The 19189-nt window shown below is 46.7% G+C and overlaps 1 protein-coding gene and 2 long non-coding RNA genes across 3 annotated transcripts in view; 2 read left to right on the forward strand and 1 right to left on the reverse strand.

Annotated features, from left to right (window-relative positions):
• The window catches only part of LOC135818591 (uncharacterized), a 195562-nt gene extending 190622 nt beyond the window's left edge, over positions 1 to 4940 (reverse strand). The window contains exons 1-2 of the long non-coding RNA XR_010553709.1: positions 3584 to 4940; positions 2470 to 2832 (exon numbers count right to left, since the gene is read on the reverse strand). This is a non-coding gene — a long non-coding RNA (uncharacterized LOC135818591). The remainder of the gene's footprint in view (positions 1 to 2469; positions 2833 to 3583) is intronic.
• The window catches only part of LOC135818589 (uncharacterized), a 199164-nt gene that overhangs the window by 41380 nt on the left and 138595 nt on the right, over positions 1 to 19189 (forward strand). The window lies entirely within an intron of this gene.
• On the forward strand, positions 5806 to 7377 carry LOC135818575 (uncharacterized). The gene is made up of 2 exons (XR_010553705.1): positions 5806 to 6086; positions 6239 to 7377. It is a non-coding gene; the product is annotated as an uncharacterized LOC135818575 (long non-coding RNA).

Here is a 19189-nt window from a genome sequence, read left to right on the forward strand (position 1 = left end):
GTTGTCCTTCTAAAGCTGATGATTAGCAGGACTGCTGCTGCCTTGGCCTGGCTGAAGCTTACATCGTGTCGCAATGGTGCAGCATACCTGTTAATTGGCTGCATGCATCCGGTCCCGCGGCGCAACATGCCCGGGTGCGGGTGCTGTCTCGGCTGAGTGCGTATGTTATTTTCTTGGATGCTTCATCTACATGGGGTAGATAACTGTAATCTCCTCCTGGTGATGCGTCTTTGTAGTACCCGTATTCCAATTAGCTTCAGCCTGTGAAGGGTTACATCTTTCGCATCTATTTCGACTAATTTGTATGCGTTGCTATGGTGGTTGCTATGGGCGTAATTTGAATTTGGCTAGATTGAATACCAAAAAAATTGGTCAAGTGATGGAAGCTCTCCATTGGCTATCATTTGTGAAAATTTGAAAGACCCTGAACGAAATTGATTTTCACCTCGTTCTAGTTGGTTTTGAATTTCCCGGTTTTGTGCCACTGGCCTGCATCAAAACTGTTCCAGCAAAAGTGCCAACAAGCGCACTTCAAACGATCATAACTCTTGAACGTCTGGTCGGATTTAGACAAACCTTATATATTTCCCGGCTAGTTTATCCTACTCTTTCCAATGAGACTAAAATCGAGGAGATCAGAGCAACTTTCAAAATCGTCCGAACACCCTACTAAAGGGACCGTCACTTAATTTTTGCCGACTACCCGCCAAAAAAATCTTTTCGTTTCACGTGTCAGACACGTCCGCGAGCGCGCGTACGACTCTCGCGGGCCCGCGCGCGCTACCTTTCACGTCAGGCAATCCAGAATCTGTTCACGCCACATGGCTGGATAGCGCGTACATGCAAACATGATTGAAGACTTGCAAAATCAATTTTTTTCCAAGTCCAGGTGCTAGGCCTAGGCAGTACTAATGCCTAATGCCAAGGCAGCTGACTTTATTTTCGGAGAGACACTACACTACTCATTGAAGTAAAAAGTAACAATGAATAGCGATATCATCTAGGAAGGATCGCTACCCTAACGCGAAGGAAAGGCCTTGCGCGGCTGCTCTACGAAGTGTTGAAGAAAGACTCATCAAAGTTAGTTGGTGGACGAACAACTTGCTGGCGCCGGAAAACTTGGCCCCCAACGATGGTGTTTGGTGAATCATCAAGCATAATGTCTTGTAGCAGTGTTCACCGAGGAAGGAGAACGCTCTAGCCGCTGCTGTTGTCCGTTTCATCCACGTTGGGCGTTAGCTGCACCGCGCCTATTGTGTTCTAGTATTCCATGGACACACATTAGCATTCAGAGCGATTGTGGAGCCACAATTTACTTCACACAGCGTTGTATTGTCCACGAGCGCAAACTTCATTATCAGCAGTAACTGTTACTCTTCATCCTACATTGTAGACTTGGAGTATACACGGCCTTGTCACGACAGCGACAGCTCTACAGAGTGTTCAAGTGAGAAACATTAATTTCTATTGTTGGTGGACGAATAAATGGCTGGTTCCGAAAAAACACGGCCTGCACCGATGGTGTTTGGTGGATCATCAAACAGGGTGACCAGCAGTGTTCACCGAGGAAGGAGAATGCACTCGCCACCACTGCGATTTATCCAAGTGGGCGTTAGCTGCGCCGCGCCTATTGTGTTTTAGTATTCCATGGATGCACACTAGCGTTCTCAGCGATTGTGGAGCCACAACATATCTTCATGCGGCTTTGCACTGTCCAAGAGCAGAAACGTCAGCAGTGACCCTTCATCATACATGTAGATTTGGAGTATACACACCATGCGCCAATGGGCCTTGGCACAACAGCGGCAGCTCTACGGAGTGTTCAAGTGAGAAACATTTGTTTTGACTTTTGGTGGACGAACAAATCGTCGGTGCCGAAAAACGTGGCCTGCGCCGATGGTGTTTGAACCATCGAGGGCTCCGGAAGCAGCAGCTGAGCCAGATCAGCCAGTCTTTTCCAACTCTCAGTTGCCGGACTCCGTGCTGCAGCTAGCAGCACTGGCACCAGCCGGAAATATTTTTCCGCCGATACCCGTTACTTCCAGTTCTGTCAAGGGCATAACTGGAATCCATTGCCAGGTGATGACTTTTTACTTTATGTGTTATTTTGCTGCCGAGTTGTTCAGAACTTTTCAGCCCCGATCTGTCCATGTCTACATGTCAGCCATCCGCAAACTTCATGTGGAAGTTGGCTTTACCTACCCGTCAGGCCCAATGACTCTCCTCGCAAGGTTCCTGTCGGGCATCAACAGGTCATCATCGACACAGCGTCATCGCCTGCTGATAACCACTCAACTTCTCAGGGAGATTAGCCGGCATGTTGCCTTTCCACGGATGTGGCACCGTCATGACAAGGCCATGCTAAGGGCAAACTGACTGCTTTATTTTAGCTTTACATTACCGCAGTCAGTCCAGCACAATACGCCAATCGTATTTCACTATTACTCGCGTGTCATAACGAACGAACACCTATGGATGCACAGTGCAGCACAGACTCAGTGCATGCACGGTGTAATAACTGGAGTACATGTAAACCGACAACGGTCACCTTGCACCCTATGCAGTAAGTTACATAGGCGGTGCCAACAAAAGAGCAGGGTTCGTGTATCGTGCACACTCCAATGGCACAGCAGAAATTTTCTCACCAATAGCCACTGCTAGCTGTTTTGTCATCTTGCTGTGCCAAATGATGCTGTATAGACGCGCCAAGCAGTGCTGTTCTGAAGTCATTCAGTTTCCATTGTGTCCCTGCATCTGAAAAGCCTCGCGATTCGTCCAGTTGAATCAGCGTTCGGCATGATCCGTATCTTGGTCACAGCACCGTGTGACGATCTGGTGACATCAGACGGATATAATACACAAGAGACAATTGTGATACTTCTACGTTGTGTTAACTTCAGATACATAATCTAAATAAAAGGGGGGTTGTCAACCGACAACCGCTCTATTTAGTTGCTTTTCACTCTTTAGATGAAAATTCTTTTATTAATTATGTCGAAAAATTATGCGGTTGTCAGTTGACAACCACCCTTTAATTTACACTGCAGTTGCGTGATGTCCACCACTTTCTGTACATAATCTAAGAGTACTAAAACAGCCACTGACTTCCAACTACCAAGGGAAAGCAAGCCCAAGCGCAGGAGAACCGTGCGCGCGGGTACGTGACATATAATATCGTAGTAGAGCTGGCAGGCAAGGCATGATCAGGGGTTCAGGCCCTGCCTGTAAACGCTCTGATTGGCTCAAACCCTGGCAACAATCACGTGACATGTCTGGAAATACAAGTAGTTGCGATTTATGCTGAAGTTCAAACTGACGGAACACGTGCAGCGCTACACCATGAACCGTGTGGAAACAAAAATAAGTAGAGGAGACACGGGATAACAGACATGAACTCAGGGTCAAACTGATAACTGTGAAACGTGAATGCATGCAGTATATGGAGCCAAAACAAAGTCACAGAATTCAGTACGTAACAAGTACTACACACTAACCTCGTACATGAGAATGTCGCGACACCATTTGAATTAGCTCTTACACCCCACTTATGTTTCAGTCAGTAAGAGTACACATGCGTACTTACGTTGACTCTATTTTATCTGACTTGTCCAACACCATCGTTGTGAGCCTTCGGCACTTGGGAATACACAGGACAGATAAGATAGCAGCAAGAGCATCTCCCCGCTCTGTGAACACAGCTCAGACGCCATGCTTCATGATTGTGTGCCCATGGAATACAAGGACACAATAGGCTTGGTGCAGCTAACGAAATGGATGAACGGTCGACGGCCTGAGTGTTCTCCTTCCTCGATCAACACTGACAGTCACCACATGCCATGCTTGATGTTTCAAGCACCATCGGCGCAGGCCACGTTTTTCGGCACCGACGATTTGTTCGTCCACCAAAAGTCGAAACAAATGTTTCTCACTTGAACACTCCGTAGAGCTGCCGCTGTTGTGCCGAGGCCCATTGGCGCATGGTGTGTATACTCCAAATCTACATGTATGATGATGGGTCACTGCTGACGTTTCTGCTCTTGGACAGTGCAACGCCGCATGAAGATATGTTGTGGCTCCACAATCGCTGAGAACTCTAGTGTGCGTCCATGGAATACTAAAACACAATAGGCGCGGCGCAGCTAACGCCCACTTGGATGAATCGGAGTGGTGGCGAGTGCATTCTCCTTCCTCGGTGAACACTGCTGGTCACCCTGTTTGATGATCCACCAAACACCATCGGTGCAGGCCGCGTTTTTTCGGAACCTGCCATTTATTCGTCCACCAACAATAGAAATTAATGTTTCTCACTTGAACACTCTGCATGATCTGTAGAGCTGTCGCTGTCGTGACAAGGCCGTGTATACTCCAAGTCTACATGTAGGATGAAGAGTAACAGTTACTGCTGATAATTAAGTTTGCGCTCGTGGACAATACAACGCCGTGTGAAGTAAATTGTGGCTCCACAATCGCTCTGAATGCTAATGTGTGTCCATGGAATACTAAAACACAATAGGCGCGGTGCAGCTCACGCCCAACGTGGATGAAACGGACAACAGCAGCGGCTAGAGCGTTCTCCTTCCTCGGTGAACACTGCTACAAGATATTATGCTTGATGATTCACCAAACTCCATCGTTGGGGCCAGGTTTTCCGGCCCCAGCGAGTTGTTCGTCCAGCAACTAACTTTGAGTCTTTCTGCAACACTTCGTAGAGCAGCCGCGCAAGGCCTTTCTTTCACGTCAGGGTAGCGATCCTTCCTAGATGCTATCGCCATTCATTGTTACGTTTTACTACAATGACACTCCAGGACTAGTGTTTCTCCAAAAATAAAGTCAGCTGCCATTACCATGATTACTCGGCATTATAACTGAGTACATGCCAGAACATGTACACAGACAGTACACAGTACCAGTAGCACTAGACGCGCATAGGAACAGTCCCTAGTCCTAGACTGCATGGCTGTACATGCACACTGAGTCTGTACTAAAAATCCTCTCCACCGAACAAGTAACACGTAAGTTGCCAGTGGCAACATATGCAAAAGCAAAAGGCGCATACAGTACATGCACTTGACTTTTTAATGATTTAGGCATTACCATGATTACTGAGTACAGAGTCACTCTCACAACAGTCAGTAGATCTACTCAGTGGCACAGACGTAGACTACATCATTACATGCATGCCATGCGATCCTAGATCCTGCGATCGTCGACAGGCTTGGCCGTGCACATGGTGCATGCAGCATGTGCCGCTAGCGCTGTGACGGCCCGGCCCCGGACCCGGACAGTACAGTCAGTCGGTAGATCATCTAATGAATACTAATGTAATGATCTACGCGGCTAGGCTGTGGCCAGTGTGGGATTACTCGTTGAGATCGGGAGTCATATAATAGTACTAGTAGTAGTACTACGTGAAGGGTTGGCTTTGCCCATGCCATGGTCCCTGGCCTTGGCTTGGAGCTGGTCCGAGATAGTTTTTTTTTAGTTTTCTGTCTAGTACAGTACTAGTAGTAGTAGTAGTAGTAGTAGTAGTAGTACTAGTAGTAGTAGGGTGAGTTATTTGGGTTCCTGTTAGTCCGCTGTAGCTGCTGCATGCAGTCAACCTCAGAGTTAGGAACTCGTTTCGTTGCACCCTATATCAGTATATGGCCTAGCTCAGTAACATCTAGAAACAGAAATAGTTGTACAGTATAGAAGCCCACAGGCTGAGCCACTGTTTGAAAACGTTGAAGGCGTGCTCTAGCTCTGTAAGTGTAGCTAACGTTCCTTGCGCAGACACCATCGCTCACCAATATTTCATTCAGCAATAGACCGATCCCCTTATTATACTGGGTTCGAGCACGGGGGCAACCTCACTCGCGATCGAGCTAGTTTTTGAACGTGACAGCATCTTTGACAGTGTGTTTCAGGTTTGTTTTGGAATGTCTTCTGCTTAGTTCAAGTGGTTTGCGATGGCTTCGAGCGGTGCTGAACCTCCTGCTGGTAGGAGCAGAGTCTTCGAGAGAGACATGGACTGCGATGCAGCTGCAGGATTTTTTCAAGGCGCGGGAGAGAACGATCTCGGGCCACAAACAGGAGTTACTCCAGAGGTGAGTTTTTTTGTTGTTGGTATTATTCGAATCGCGAATCGTGTTGTGAGATTTATTTTGTGCCTAGGCTACAGCAGACCGTATTTCTTTCTCCTTGAGATCGGTGCTGAAGATAATAGTAACCTTTTTCTGGTCTGCCTTTTCCTCTCCAGAGCCATCTTCTATGAAGGTAACCGTGGTGCTGCGAAGTCACCAAGTCGCGATCGCGATCAGCAGCCCTGAAGTGGAAAAATCGATTTTCCAACGATCTGGTTGGACATCAGCCACTAAAGTACTTCTGATTTGCCTGTAGTGACAACAGCAGCCATCCTTGGACACCTTGCAAAGACAGGAAAAGCCACTGGTGGAAGCGACTGCTATGAGGTGACGATAGCAGTGGTGATCGCTGTTTTGTCAAGTCGAAGGGCTAGCCAACCCAGAGGAAGCATTAAAAAAAACGATGAGCAGTGCGTGGTATTTGTTGAGCGTGAAGAGCTAGAGGAGGACAGTGCAAACACATGGAAGGAGTGGATGGTGTTTGAAGTGCTGTGTGCCGGCTGGTGGTGATGGTGGTCTTTGTAAGCATGTATTCGTGCTGCTTCTTGTGCTGGAACACTTCTCGCCCAGGAAGGCAGATTGCGTGCTCCCTGGCCCGCAGTCGGCAATGGGGCATTTGTTCCAGGAACATTACCCCAGAGCCAGTGATGAGTCGTAACTTTGAAAGATCGAAGCTTGCTGTTAATCGCAAGCGTAGCGCAGTGGATTGCTCCCTCTTCGAAGTACGATGGCCAAAGCTTGCCGCTGTCTGCAACAAAGTGTGTGTGCGGTTCTTTCGAACCTATGAGTATGAATATACCCCCCCCCCCCCTCTCTCTCTCTCTTAGGAAGACTGCATGTTTAGAGTGAACTATTTTCTAGTATATTTAATGTGAGACGGGCTGTTTACGCCCAAGATCAAGATACAGTTTTTTTTCTGTTTCTATACCTTCCTAATAAAATACATTGTGACAGAGCTTTCGGTCATACTCCGCTGTACTACATCCTCAACCCGCCACCACCATGCGCTCTTGGCCGAACTAATGCACGAAGCATAAACACACCAGCACAGCAAGGACACTTCCGTTGACAGATATTGTTTCCGCCTCAAGACAGCTGTTTCGTTTCTTCGAGCTCATCGTTAGAGGAGGATAGTAGCAGGATATTAATGATGATATAATATAAGATGATAGACGGTTTATGGTCCGATATTGATGATTGGAGATCTAAGAAAGCAATGACAGTGATTGCGAAATGGATAATATTATCATGATTATATGCCAGTCTGGTAATGCGTTGTACTGGTGGACAGTATTGAAATCATCACTGCATTCGATGCAAATATTGGTATACCTTGGTTTCAGTATTGGAAAAAAAGAGAAAGAGAACCTGGTTGATTTGGTTGCATCTGCGACTGGCTACTGGGTGTTGTGATCAGCAATGTTACCATGGGAGAAAATACGAGCGCAAGGATCTGTTGGGTCTTGTTGTGCCGTGCCGGTGCGAGAACCCTAAGTGCATGGCAAAATAGAACTGTTTCATCCACAATGCAGAATGTCTTGCGGTGCATGGCATCGATGACTGAACATCTCGCCAGCTCGCCCAAATGGGGATCATGCCCAAACGGAGGAACAAGACATCTTTCCAGCTCAGCTAGCTATATACCGTGAAACGGATGATTAACTTGTGCCACGCATGCCAGCTTCTGTTCCATTCGGCCCAGGCTTAGACACATCAATGCCAATAGCAGCTGATCCTCCATTACATGCTCATTGGCGATTTACGGCCACCTCCAACTGTATCCGCCGTCCCTCAGTTTCCGTCTTCGCAGATCTGGCGCGGCGCAGTACATTTTCTCGGCTAGGCTCAAAGAAGTCCCACAGAGCAAGTCCAAACACCTGAAGGCAAACCAGTCAGAAACTGGAGCGGCTCAGAGTCTTTCTTTATGATACTGTACGTAAGCTGTTTTTCGGCTTTCTTCACCCCAGTCCTCACATCGTCCAACTGCTCCACGAGACTCTGTACACGAGCTCTACTTGCTGCCAGCTCCTGATGCAGATGCTGCACTTCCATTACAGGACCAAACTGCACTAAGCCAGCTTCCTTTCCAACTCAAAGTACCGTTGCCTCTCAGCAAAATACTGGTTTGGGAGCATGGGGAGCTCGTGATGCAGACGCTGCACTTCCATGACCGAACTGCACTAGGCTCAGCAAATACTGTTTTGCGAGCATGGGGAGCAGGGCGTCCAGACTCCACTCTCTTGCGAAAAGCAAACCTGGTACCGTAGGACAGCTGTTCGGGTTCCTGGACTCATCCTGCCCTTGTAGAGCTGGGCAAAACGATTTCGATTTCGGGATCGAAATGATCGCTGCAACTATTCAGAGTGACCCTAAAACTACGCCCTTCCTCACGGGGCATAGCCTGGATCCGCTGCTCCAGGCCGCTGTGGCTCCACACGAGGAAAGGAGTGAAATGACTTGTTTGCATCGTCCTCCTGTTCTGACAGTGAGGAACGCAGCAATGATCCTGAGAAGGCATCCTGAAGTCGTAAAAAGGAAGACGTCTGAACAAAAACAAAACAGCTCAAATCAAAAGTCCTTGTGACATTTTTTGTAGACAGGCTTGCACTGCATGTAGATTTCGCGTGCTCTGCACTTCGCATGCGAGAAGTCGCGCACGGCCGAGGTGAGGTTGGTCGCGTGTGTGCAGCAGGATCCCACGCGACTGCGGAGTTGCCCCCTTGCTCGAACCCAGACAATAATAAGGGGATCGGTCTATTCGTCCCATGCCCATCGTCCGAGTCAGTTGGGTGGAAACTGTAGCTAGCGCACCCTTCACTTCAGCTGATCACCGCGCGCGGCTTAGCGAAAGCTGACTGATTTCGCCCCTCTGCCAGCCTCAGTAGCACGGTGAGTTTCAGAGATGCTTCGTGTCTCACTGCTAAAACATGCATGCTGGTTTACTCTAGTCTAGCCAGTCTAGAACTAGGAGAGTGGACCGTATGCGTGTTAAAACAAAATGGCGTCACGATTTATTGAAAGTGCATGGTATAGAGCAGGGAGTCGTAAAAGCCCGGGAGAGGACACGGCACACATTCCCAGAAAACATCTTTGCCTCGCGCTGCCGGGGGAACGCTGCCAGGGAACGGTGTTGCGAGGCCAGGAAATTCAAAAATTGTGATGTCTTCTTGAAATACTAATTGGGACATTCTCCAATTTCTCTTAGAGCACGGAGACGATTGCTCCGTCGAGTCTTCTGATCTCTATTTTCATCCTCAATTTTTCCAGCTGCCTCACTCATTCTCTCTCAGTTTATCGAAGTTAATTTATTCTGAGGCGATGGAAATGGAAGATAAATCCCTAATTGTACTTCAATTTTTTGGTGAACGAAATGAGATTTGTGGAAAATGACGCCACTTCCCGTGTTAGCCGCTGGTCGTATCATACAGCCCATATTCCATTGCAGGTGATGGGCGAACGTTCGTGTTGTCTGTTGAGATCCGCTGAGCTTCCTCGTACTCGTGGAGTTGAATTTGTGGCAGAAATTGCAATGAATTGCAGTCAAATGGTTGTGAATGAAACGAGATTTCTGGAAATGACGCCACTTCCCGTGTTAGCCGCTGGTCGTATCATACAGCCCATATTCCATTGCAGGTGATGGGCGAACGTTCGTGTTGAGATCCGCTGAGCTTCCTTGTACTCGTGGAGTTGAATTTGTGGCAGAAATTGAACTGAATTGCAGTCAAATCATGGCTGTGAATGAAACGAGATTTGTGGAAAGAGACGCCACTTCCCGTGTTAGCCGCTGGTCGTATCATACAGCCCATATTCCATTGCAGGTGATGGGCGAACGTTCGTGTTGAGATCCGCTGAGCTTCCTCGTACTCGTGGAGTTGAATTTGTGGCAGAAATTGAACTGAATTGCAGTCAAATGGTTGTGAATGGGTCCAATGTTATTAGGCATTTTGCCTGTTTTGATTTCCACTATAAATAAAGTATACAACATACAACAATGAAACGAGATTTGTGGAAAATGACGCCACTTCCCATGTTAGCCGCTGGTCATATCATACAGCCCATATTTCATTGCAGGTGATGGGCGAAAGTTCTTGTGGAGATCCGCTGAGCTTCCTCGTACTCGTGGATTTATGAACTTGTGTCAGAAATTGCACTGAAATTGCAGTCGAGTGTGTGTGTTGTGAGTGAATCGCAACAGCTCCCTTCCTTCAGCATCGTCAAAACGCAACATAGAGCATTATTACGCACTCGTTCCATGATTTATGATATTGCCTGGATTCTTTTAAAAACAATCAATGTGTGTTCCCTATCTATCTACAACACTTTTCTACTCGTATACTGAGTACGCGGTGACTTTAGCCGTTTAGGAAACGGAAGGCTCAGCCTCCAGGTTGGCCAGAAAGGTTCTCAGTGAATCTAACCGAAGTCTTGGCGAGTGTACAAAAGGTAAACCTATCATTTGTTTTTCATAACGGAATTGTGCACAAAAATGCGCACGCACACACAAACACTGTGCAAACACACACAAAAGTACAAGCACATGTGCACATACACACGCCCCCCCCACACACACACACTGTCAACTCCCCACCCCCTGTACCATGTGTACTGAGTCTGACAAATCATGTTTATGCTTCCTTCGCCACCAGTTTCGGATAATGGTGTCAACAACGAGTCGTAAAATATTGGTATTTTAGGACTCCCTGCGCTGAAAACGAGCACAGCGCCGTGGATCGAGTAGATCCGGCCGCGCCGGCCTAGCGTGCTTCACTTTCTGGCCGAGGCAAACATCGTCCGCGTGCGCGCATCCCGTGTCCTCTCCCGGGCTTTCACGACTCCCTGGTATAGAGTAAGAAAGGTTTGCTCCCCACACCGGAGCTCGCGCTATTCCGCCGACTTTACTTGACACTTGACTGACTCACGACTGCCATCCAGAGCACACTACTTCGTACTGGTATAGAGTAGTTGGTGGAACGAGTGTTCAAAACTATTTGAACTTCATACTGTTCGTCTTCTTTTTGACATGCTCTCTTTCCATCGTCCTTAGCTTTTGTTTGTTGTGAGCTGTTTTGGCTTTCTCCTATACCTCTGGGGGATGCCAAGTGATGGTTTTGATAGGCTGGTGATGGCTGTGAGCGAGAGTTTGCCGATCGGCATCGTCCTCGCTATAGCGATGAAAATACTAGTTACTGCGCACCTGGCAGATATCACAACACGTCTAAGCGTCCAGGAGCAAAGGAATCTTGGTTTTCACTGGAATCTAGTTCCTCCAGCATCGTGTAGCCCACCGTCGGTGAATGGCAGTCCAGAAAGGTCGAACGTGGTCTTCTGCAGCATCTCGCAGTCCTGCGAGGCACACTGAATACGCCTGTCATGTATTCTACAAATAAAAATCACGAAGTAGTGGATTCTTTAGTGATGAGTCTATCCTGTACCCTGCAAAAGACACAGGAAATGTGACTGGTGTCTGTACACTGGACGCCAATATCCCATTCTTCTCCTGCAGGATCTGTTTGGCATTGACATACCGGTATGCAGTGGGTCGACATTGGCCTGGTTTGGCAGCTATCTGCCTGGGTGGATGTAGCAGGTTTGCATTGGCTCGTCGTCCAGTCCGACATTTTCTTGTAACTGTGGAGTACCGGTAGGGTTTGAGAGGTTGCTCATGCTGTGAACACATCTCTACTGCCTGTTTCGTCCTGGAAGTGCCGTCTCGCCGCTTCCTTGCTCTACAGTCGTGCTTATTTCGCTTTATTTCGTGGTGCAGCTCAAAACCTGCCCAAACAACTGTGAGCTCGCAACATGATATGGACAAATTGCGCCACTCATGCTGGATGACTAAAACCAGGATAGTCCAGTAAGCGAGTTTACTCCCTGGGCCATGGCAAGATCTGTTCAGCGCGGGCTATTCCAACCTCCAAGTGCATAGTCACCGATCGATCCATGCGATGGTGGTTGACCTACAAAGAGCCAAGGTCTATGAGTACTACTAGTGGATGCTGTCTACATGCAGTCAACAAAATCAAAGTACCTCAGTATGCCCCAGAACAGGGCATGTGCATCTATAGCATGACACAACAGGGGTTCTGGCGGCACATGTCAAACAAGCAGTAGCTTCTAGTGCCAGCTACCTATTAGAGGCTAGCCGCTACAGTCTGTCACTGGAGATAATTATTGTGTTCATTGTTTGGACTGAGCACAATCAATGATGCCCAATCAATCTGCCCAATGTGTGTTCTGTTCCACTTAATTATAACGTCCCATCGCATCAACCCTACTCACGCACATGTCGTCACTCTAGCATGACTTGTGTTATTATTGTTTATTTTGATTTGCACGATAAATAGAGCACAAAAAACGTTAACTTGACCGAAGGATAAAGGCGACTGCAGATAGAGGAACACATCGAGGTACAGGTACCGGCATCAATACAGTATCAGAGAGAAACAAACAAAAATGAGAGGCACGCAGAAAAAACTCTCGTAAGCCCAAGTCTGAAAGGGGTAGTGGTTGATGAGGGATGAATGCACTGTCCACGCTCGTCTACACTGTTCGTGGAAATGCACACATACATACAATAATATACAACACAGCATGCACAGAACCGAACAATTTCATGTTCACACATGCAAGTACAGACTTGAACGTTAGTACCAAAAGCCGATACAGACAATATCCCCATACATACAGACACACACGCGCGCACACACACACACACACACACATACACACAATGTCCCATGTATGCGCCCGTGGCGAGAAAAGCACGCAAATCTACAAATGCCCTGGATGTGAACCCACATATTTTCTCTTATTGCAATGATAGCGGATCTGATTCTGAATGAAACACACACACACACACACACACACACACACACACACACACACACACACACACACACACACACACAATACAATAATGCCCATCCGCAGATGATGGCAGGTCCTGAAAGGACAGGCAGTGTTTCAGTTATGGGGAATAGAACTTCGAGTGGCGAGTGAAGTATACACACACAAACACATGTGCGCGAGCGGGCACACACTAAAGTATGCAGAAAGAGAATCGACATTGTAGTATTCATTGGTTAGGGAATGGAAAGGAAAATAAAACATTGCAGCAGGTTATTGTTGTATGGACACTATGAGCACAACAGAAAGGTAAGCAACTTGCTTTGAAGCAAAGAAAGTTATTATACCACGCATCTCAGAAGGAAAGAACGTTCCAGAATGCTGCACTGGCAACAGGCAGCCTACATGTGCGTGACCCCTGCAGTCGGTCCAGCTGCCGGCCTTGCAGTGCTGAAAAGAATGTGCAGTACAGCATGTCACGTCGTATCGCAGCCTGGACAAATAGGCGCTGGGAAGTCCTAGTTATGTGCTCACCTACACCACGATGCACCAATCTTCTGAGCTACTTTGGCAACAACTTTGTCCACTTGAGACTCCCATGGGCTGAGCCAGTTGTTCAGGGCTGCACCAAGGTGAACGACAATGACCGCTGATGGCAATGCAATCCATGACACACAGTCACTAGGGCATCGTTAACATGGCGCTGAGGCTGGATCGATAAAATCTGCCTTTAGGCTGGGTTGACAACGAGGCCGCTGTCTTGCTAGTCAGTCAGCCTGGTCACCGCCATTGACGAACCAGTCGCCACCGTCAGCAGTGGCGGTAGGTTGTGACAAGTGTGGTGCAATATTCTGTCCCCGGGGAAAATTGCGATTCCGAGGCCGCGTTTTTTCCGCGATTTTCCCCGCGTTTTTTGAACTTTTTTGTTGCACTACACGTACACACAGTGCACTGTTCGGTCAGCAACGTCTCATCGTGGCGGCTTTGTACTCAAATATGACGAGTGCTTACACCAGAGACTTGTAATTGATAGATTTCACTACATACTTACTGAAAATTGCCGCACATCAATATTATTCACCGCATATTTACCGCATATTTACCGCAAATTCACCGCAAATTATGCCATATTATGCCGCGTTTTTCCCCGCGTTTTTCTGCGATTTTTTCCCGCAATTTTCCCCGGGGACAGAATATTGTCAGCAATTCAGTACTCGGGATAAGATGAGTGACAAAGGGAACGTTGTGTTTGTATAATATTGAAGTGAACAGGGATGATCACAAATCTTGCGCGTACTCCACCGTGAGTTACAAGAAAATTCCGGACTGGACGACGAGCAAACGCCAACCTGCTACATCCAACCAGGCAGATACTATTACGATAGCTGCCAAACCAGGTCAATGTCGACCCACTGCATAATGTCAATGTCAAACAAATCCTGTAGGAGAAGACTGGGGTGTTGGCGTCCAGTGTACAGACACCAGTAACATTTCCTGTGTCTTTTGCAGCATACAGGCTGAGACTCCTCACTGTAGAGTCCACTATTGCATGAGTTTTATTTGTACAATACATGGCAGGCGTACACGGTGTGCCTCGCAGGACTGCGAGATGCTGCAGAAGACCAGGTTCAACCTTTCTGGACTGCCATTCACCGACGGTGGGCTACACGATGCTGGAGGAACTAGATTCCAGTGAAAACCCAAGATTCCTTTGCTCCTGGACGCTTAGACGTGTTGTGATATCTGCCAGGTGCGCAGTAACTAGTATTTTCATCGCTATAGCGAGGACGATGCCGATCGGCAAACTCTCGCTCACAGCCATCACCAGCCTCTCAAAACCATCACTTGGCATCCCCCAGAGGTATAGGAGAAAGCCAAAACAGCTCACAACAAACAAAAGCTAAGGACGATGGAAAGAGAGCATGTCAAAAAGAAGACGAACAGTATGAAGTTCAAATAGTTTTGAACACTCGTTCCACCAACTATATCACTTTCAATAAATCGTGACGCCATTTTGTTTTAACACGCATATCGCGGGTTTCTGGATTCATTCCAAACATATCCAGGGGCGTATTGTTGGGGGGGGGGGGGGGGTGAGGGGTGATTTGAGTGCCAAACACTCAAATTTCCGATCTTGGTTCGAGAGACACCATTGTACACTGTCCGTTCAGCACACGTGCAACTCTGCAGAACGAACAGTGACTGTTAAGCTGTCCACAATATTTCCAAATGTAGCGTATTTTCCGGAGTATAAGCCACACTTTGAACGCTCAAAATTCAACCCAAAAATGGGAGTGCGGCTTGGACTCCGATGATCAAATTAACAGTGATAAAAAGGGTAGATATCTGTATTCCGTGGCAAAAATGGGGGGGGGGGGGTCTGGCTTATACTGCAGTGGCGCTTATGCTCCGGATACTAGCGTACTGGTCGGTGTTTTCAAAATGGTCAAGTAAATTTCTGAGAGTGTGTAGATGTACAGTAGGTAGAAGTAGGCTAGTACCTGTCTGCAGTGGAGCGGTGTCAATACATGATTGTAATGTTTTGTGACAGGGAGTAGTAATATAGTAGTATTTTACTACTCTCTGCTTTGTGCATACTGTACAAGTAGGCTAGTACCTGTCTGCAGTGGAGTGGTGTCAATACATTATTGTAATGTTTTGTGACAGGGAGTAGTAATATAGTAGTATTTTACTACTCTCTGCTTTGTGCATACTGTACAAGTAGGCTAGTACAGTCGACCTACCCTTATAACGATAACCTCTATAACGATATTACCCTTATAACGATATTTTTCTGCCAAACCAAATCACTCCATTGACTTCTGTATACAATGCCCTACCCTTATAACAATATTGCTATAACGATATTACCCCTATAACGATATAAAATGGGCTGACCAATCAACATTTTCCATTTTATAACAATATCTAGCAGGGAAGATGTAGAGCCCACTATCCAGGTAGGGCAAGCTTCACTTGATAAGTCGCTGGGACATGACGAAATGCAATGGGCCATGGGGGCACCAGTGGGCACCTTGCTGTGTACATAATGTGCATGTATGTCAGTTTTTTATGCTATAAAGAGTGTAAAAAATGAACAAAATCCATGCATTATGACGTATGTGTATGAAATGAACCAGTTACCCCTATAACAATATTACCCTTATAACAATATTTCTTGGTCTGACGCAAATATCGTTATAAGGGTAGGTCGACTGTACCTGTCTGCAGTGGAGTGGTGTCAATACATGATTGTAATGTTTTGTGACAGGGAGTAGTAATATAGTAGTATTTTACTACTCTCTGCTTTGTGCATACTGTACAAGTAGGCTAGTACCTGTCTGCAGTGGAGTGGTGTCAATACATGATTGTAATGTTTTGTGACAGGGAGTAGTAATATAGTAGTATTTTACTACTCTCTGCTTTGTGCATACTGTTTATCCACACAAGCAGCAACAAAACTGGATTCTCCACAGCACCACAAGATATGTGTTGAGGAACACATCAAGAAAAGTCGTTTGCATCAGCCGGGCAGATCGCCACTGGCACTTGGCCCATATGTCCTAGTGTTGATGTTGCTGATTGCTGGTGATCGATGGTAAACAAGAGGGGATACGTCTATGAACTAAATGAGAATGTAGCTGTCGCACAACAGAGAGTAGTAATATAGTAGTATTTTACTACTCCATGCTTTGTGCTGTCACACAACCCTATACATTCATCATTGGATATCACAAGAAAAAGCCGCGCAGCATATCAATTTGTTACGCTGTGTTTTGTAGTTCTGGCTGTTTAGCGTTTGTGTTGGCGGTCGTGTAAAAGAAAAAAGAAGTTTGGTTCATGTTTTTTCAAAGTGCACTCATATACTAGCAGAAGCAGAGAGATACATGGACAAGTTGAAATGTAATTCACTTTTCTTTAGGAAAGCTAGTGAGTCTGATCAACCAGTCACGTTTCCTGCACTATCCAAGAAGATATCCAAGAAGATGAAGAGAAAAAAGAGTGGAGAAATCTGATTTTTGGATCAAAGCCAAAGGAGAGCCAACGGTGTGGTAATTCCAGCAAAAGAAGCATCCAGGATCTGGCTCATTACTAGGAAGCTTACCATTGAAGAGTGATCTTGAATGTCAACCGTGGTGGTTGCTTCTGCTGTTTTGCCTTCATTGACCCGGTACATATCATGGACTATGTGGAAATCTAGCGGCATCCTAGCAGTACTTGAAAGTACAGTCATGTAGTGGCATGGCATGGTGTGTGTATGAACACACAGAACACATCTACTTCCTCCGCGTCATCGAAATTGTCGCAGTTTGACTAGTGACTTGTCACTTGTTACTGACAACTCCATAAGCTAAGCCATTCAAAACTTATGACACAGTATGATAGTCTGAAGACTAGGGTAACGTTCCAGGACAGTTGGACTGAGAGTTTTCATGCAGAGATGAAGTCCTCGTCGTCGCTGATGTCAACGGACGCAAAAATATCGTTCCGAAATATTTCAAGGAAGGTTGAGAGTTGGTTGCGCCTCATCTCAAACGTTTTGACTTTCTCCACAGGACAAGAGCTGCTATGCTTGTCGTCTGCTAGCTCTGGATGATTTCTACTTCACCACCAACGAAGCCTAGTAAGAATACACTATCGTTGCGAGGTCGGTTGATTACCGTCGGCGGAATCACCTCGATCTTGAAATGAACTTTTTTTAGCCGTGGCATGCCCATTTATTTTAGCTGTGTGGTCACAGCTCATGCAGGTAAGGTGTACTATCACGTCCAGCGCGCCCTCTTTTTCAGCATCACTGCCCGGCCCTGATTCACTGGTATACCATGGTACGGCACCTGCGCCTGCATCACTAGCACTACGTGTAGAGTCTACACGGCTCTTGCAGGTACAATCATGTACTGAGTGTCTCGGCCAGAGCGACAAAATAATTTTATCGCTGTTGCAGGCATTTAGTTTGCTGACCCCTCGATGTTTCTCCAAGCGCTGCCACTTGTTCCACGAAGTCATTCTCACCCAACTAAGGTAAAACAGTGATGAGGCTTGAGTGAATGGCCATAAGCACGAGAAATGTGCAGGCTGCAACGCCTGACTGATCTCAGCGAGTCGAAATTACCATCGCAGCGGCATCAGCGAAGAAATTGCGTCTAGTTCAAAAATTCCAGCTTCCAATAACAGAAAATAGAACTTTGCCGTCACCCTATACTGATGACCGTTGCCTATGTCCGATTCCTTGCCTCTTGTACGAGTGCTGGTGAGTAAATACCCCGTTTTATATCAAAAGTCAAACTGCGACAATTTCGATGACGCGGAGGAAGTACAAACATGTACTTTTAGGGAAATTTGTGCCCCCCCCCCCCCCCCCTCTCTTGATCATGATCCTGGCTATGCCCCTGAAATCCATAATCACAGTGTGTCCAGTCAGCTGCTGTTTGAGCCAACACCAACAATACGTGGCGGGAGAATTTCTTCTCTTATGCGAGACCAAAAATAGGTTTCCGGGCCCTCCCGCACCAAAATCGAGCTGAAGTCATTTTTTAAACAGCCCATACACATGTACAGTACTGATCGTGTGAGTAGATCTGTGACAGGGAGACACACAAACCCGGGCTTGTACGACTCCCTGGTGTACGACTCAGGGCCGTTGTTGGTAGAAATACCAAAAAATTCTCGACATCGAGTTCTGTATAAGCAAGAGTAGATAGCCCCCAGAGAGTGCAACTCAGATGTCTTTGCCAGCCAAGTCAAAACCAGCAAGTTCTTGTGTTTGTAGTACAGGTAGAGATCGGCTATAGGATTGGTGGTTATAAGAATATACCGCCTATAATGTTATCAGCTTCAGAATTCCAAATCTAAAGTATCTTTTCCACTCAAATTCAACGGTGGTTATAGGAGTAATCCGGTCTGTATATGTATATCATGGTTTGTAAGTTATAGGAAAATAGGGACAGTCGTGAATCAGATACATGTACTGCTCTATTACTATGTCAGTGTGAGGAGAATTAGAGGGAGAATGTCTCCTGTCCGCCATGTGTCTCTATCCGTACAAGAGAGCAGACTGAGTATGCACAACTGCACATCACATTGCTCAGCTTTTCTCATCTTTAATTCCAGGTACTGTTTTGTAGAATCTACTAACTTACAAGCTTGAGCAGGCCAATGGGAGTTATAAAATTTGGACTTTAATGTATGTGCATGTGAGTGGGGTGGGGGTGGGGATTAGA

The sequence above is a fragment of the Sycon ciliatum genome, chromosome 5 (genome assembly GCF_964019385.1).
Source record: "Sycon ciliatum chromosome 5, ocSycCili1.1, whole genome shotgun sequence".
NCBI lineage: Eukaryota > Metazoa > Porifera > Calcarea > Leucosolenida > Sycettidae > Sycon > Sycon ciliatum.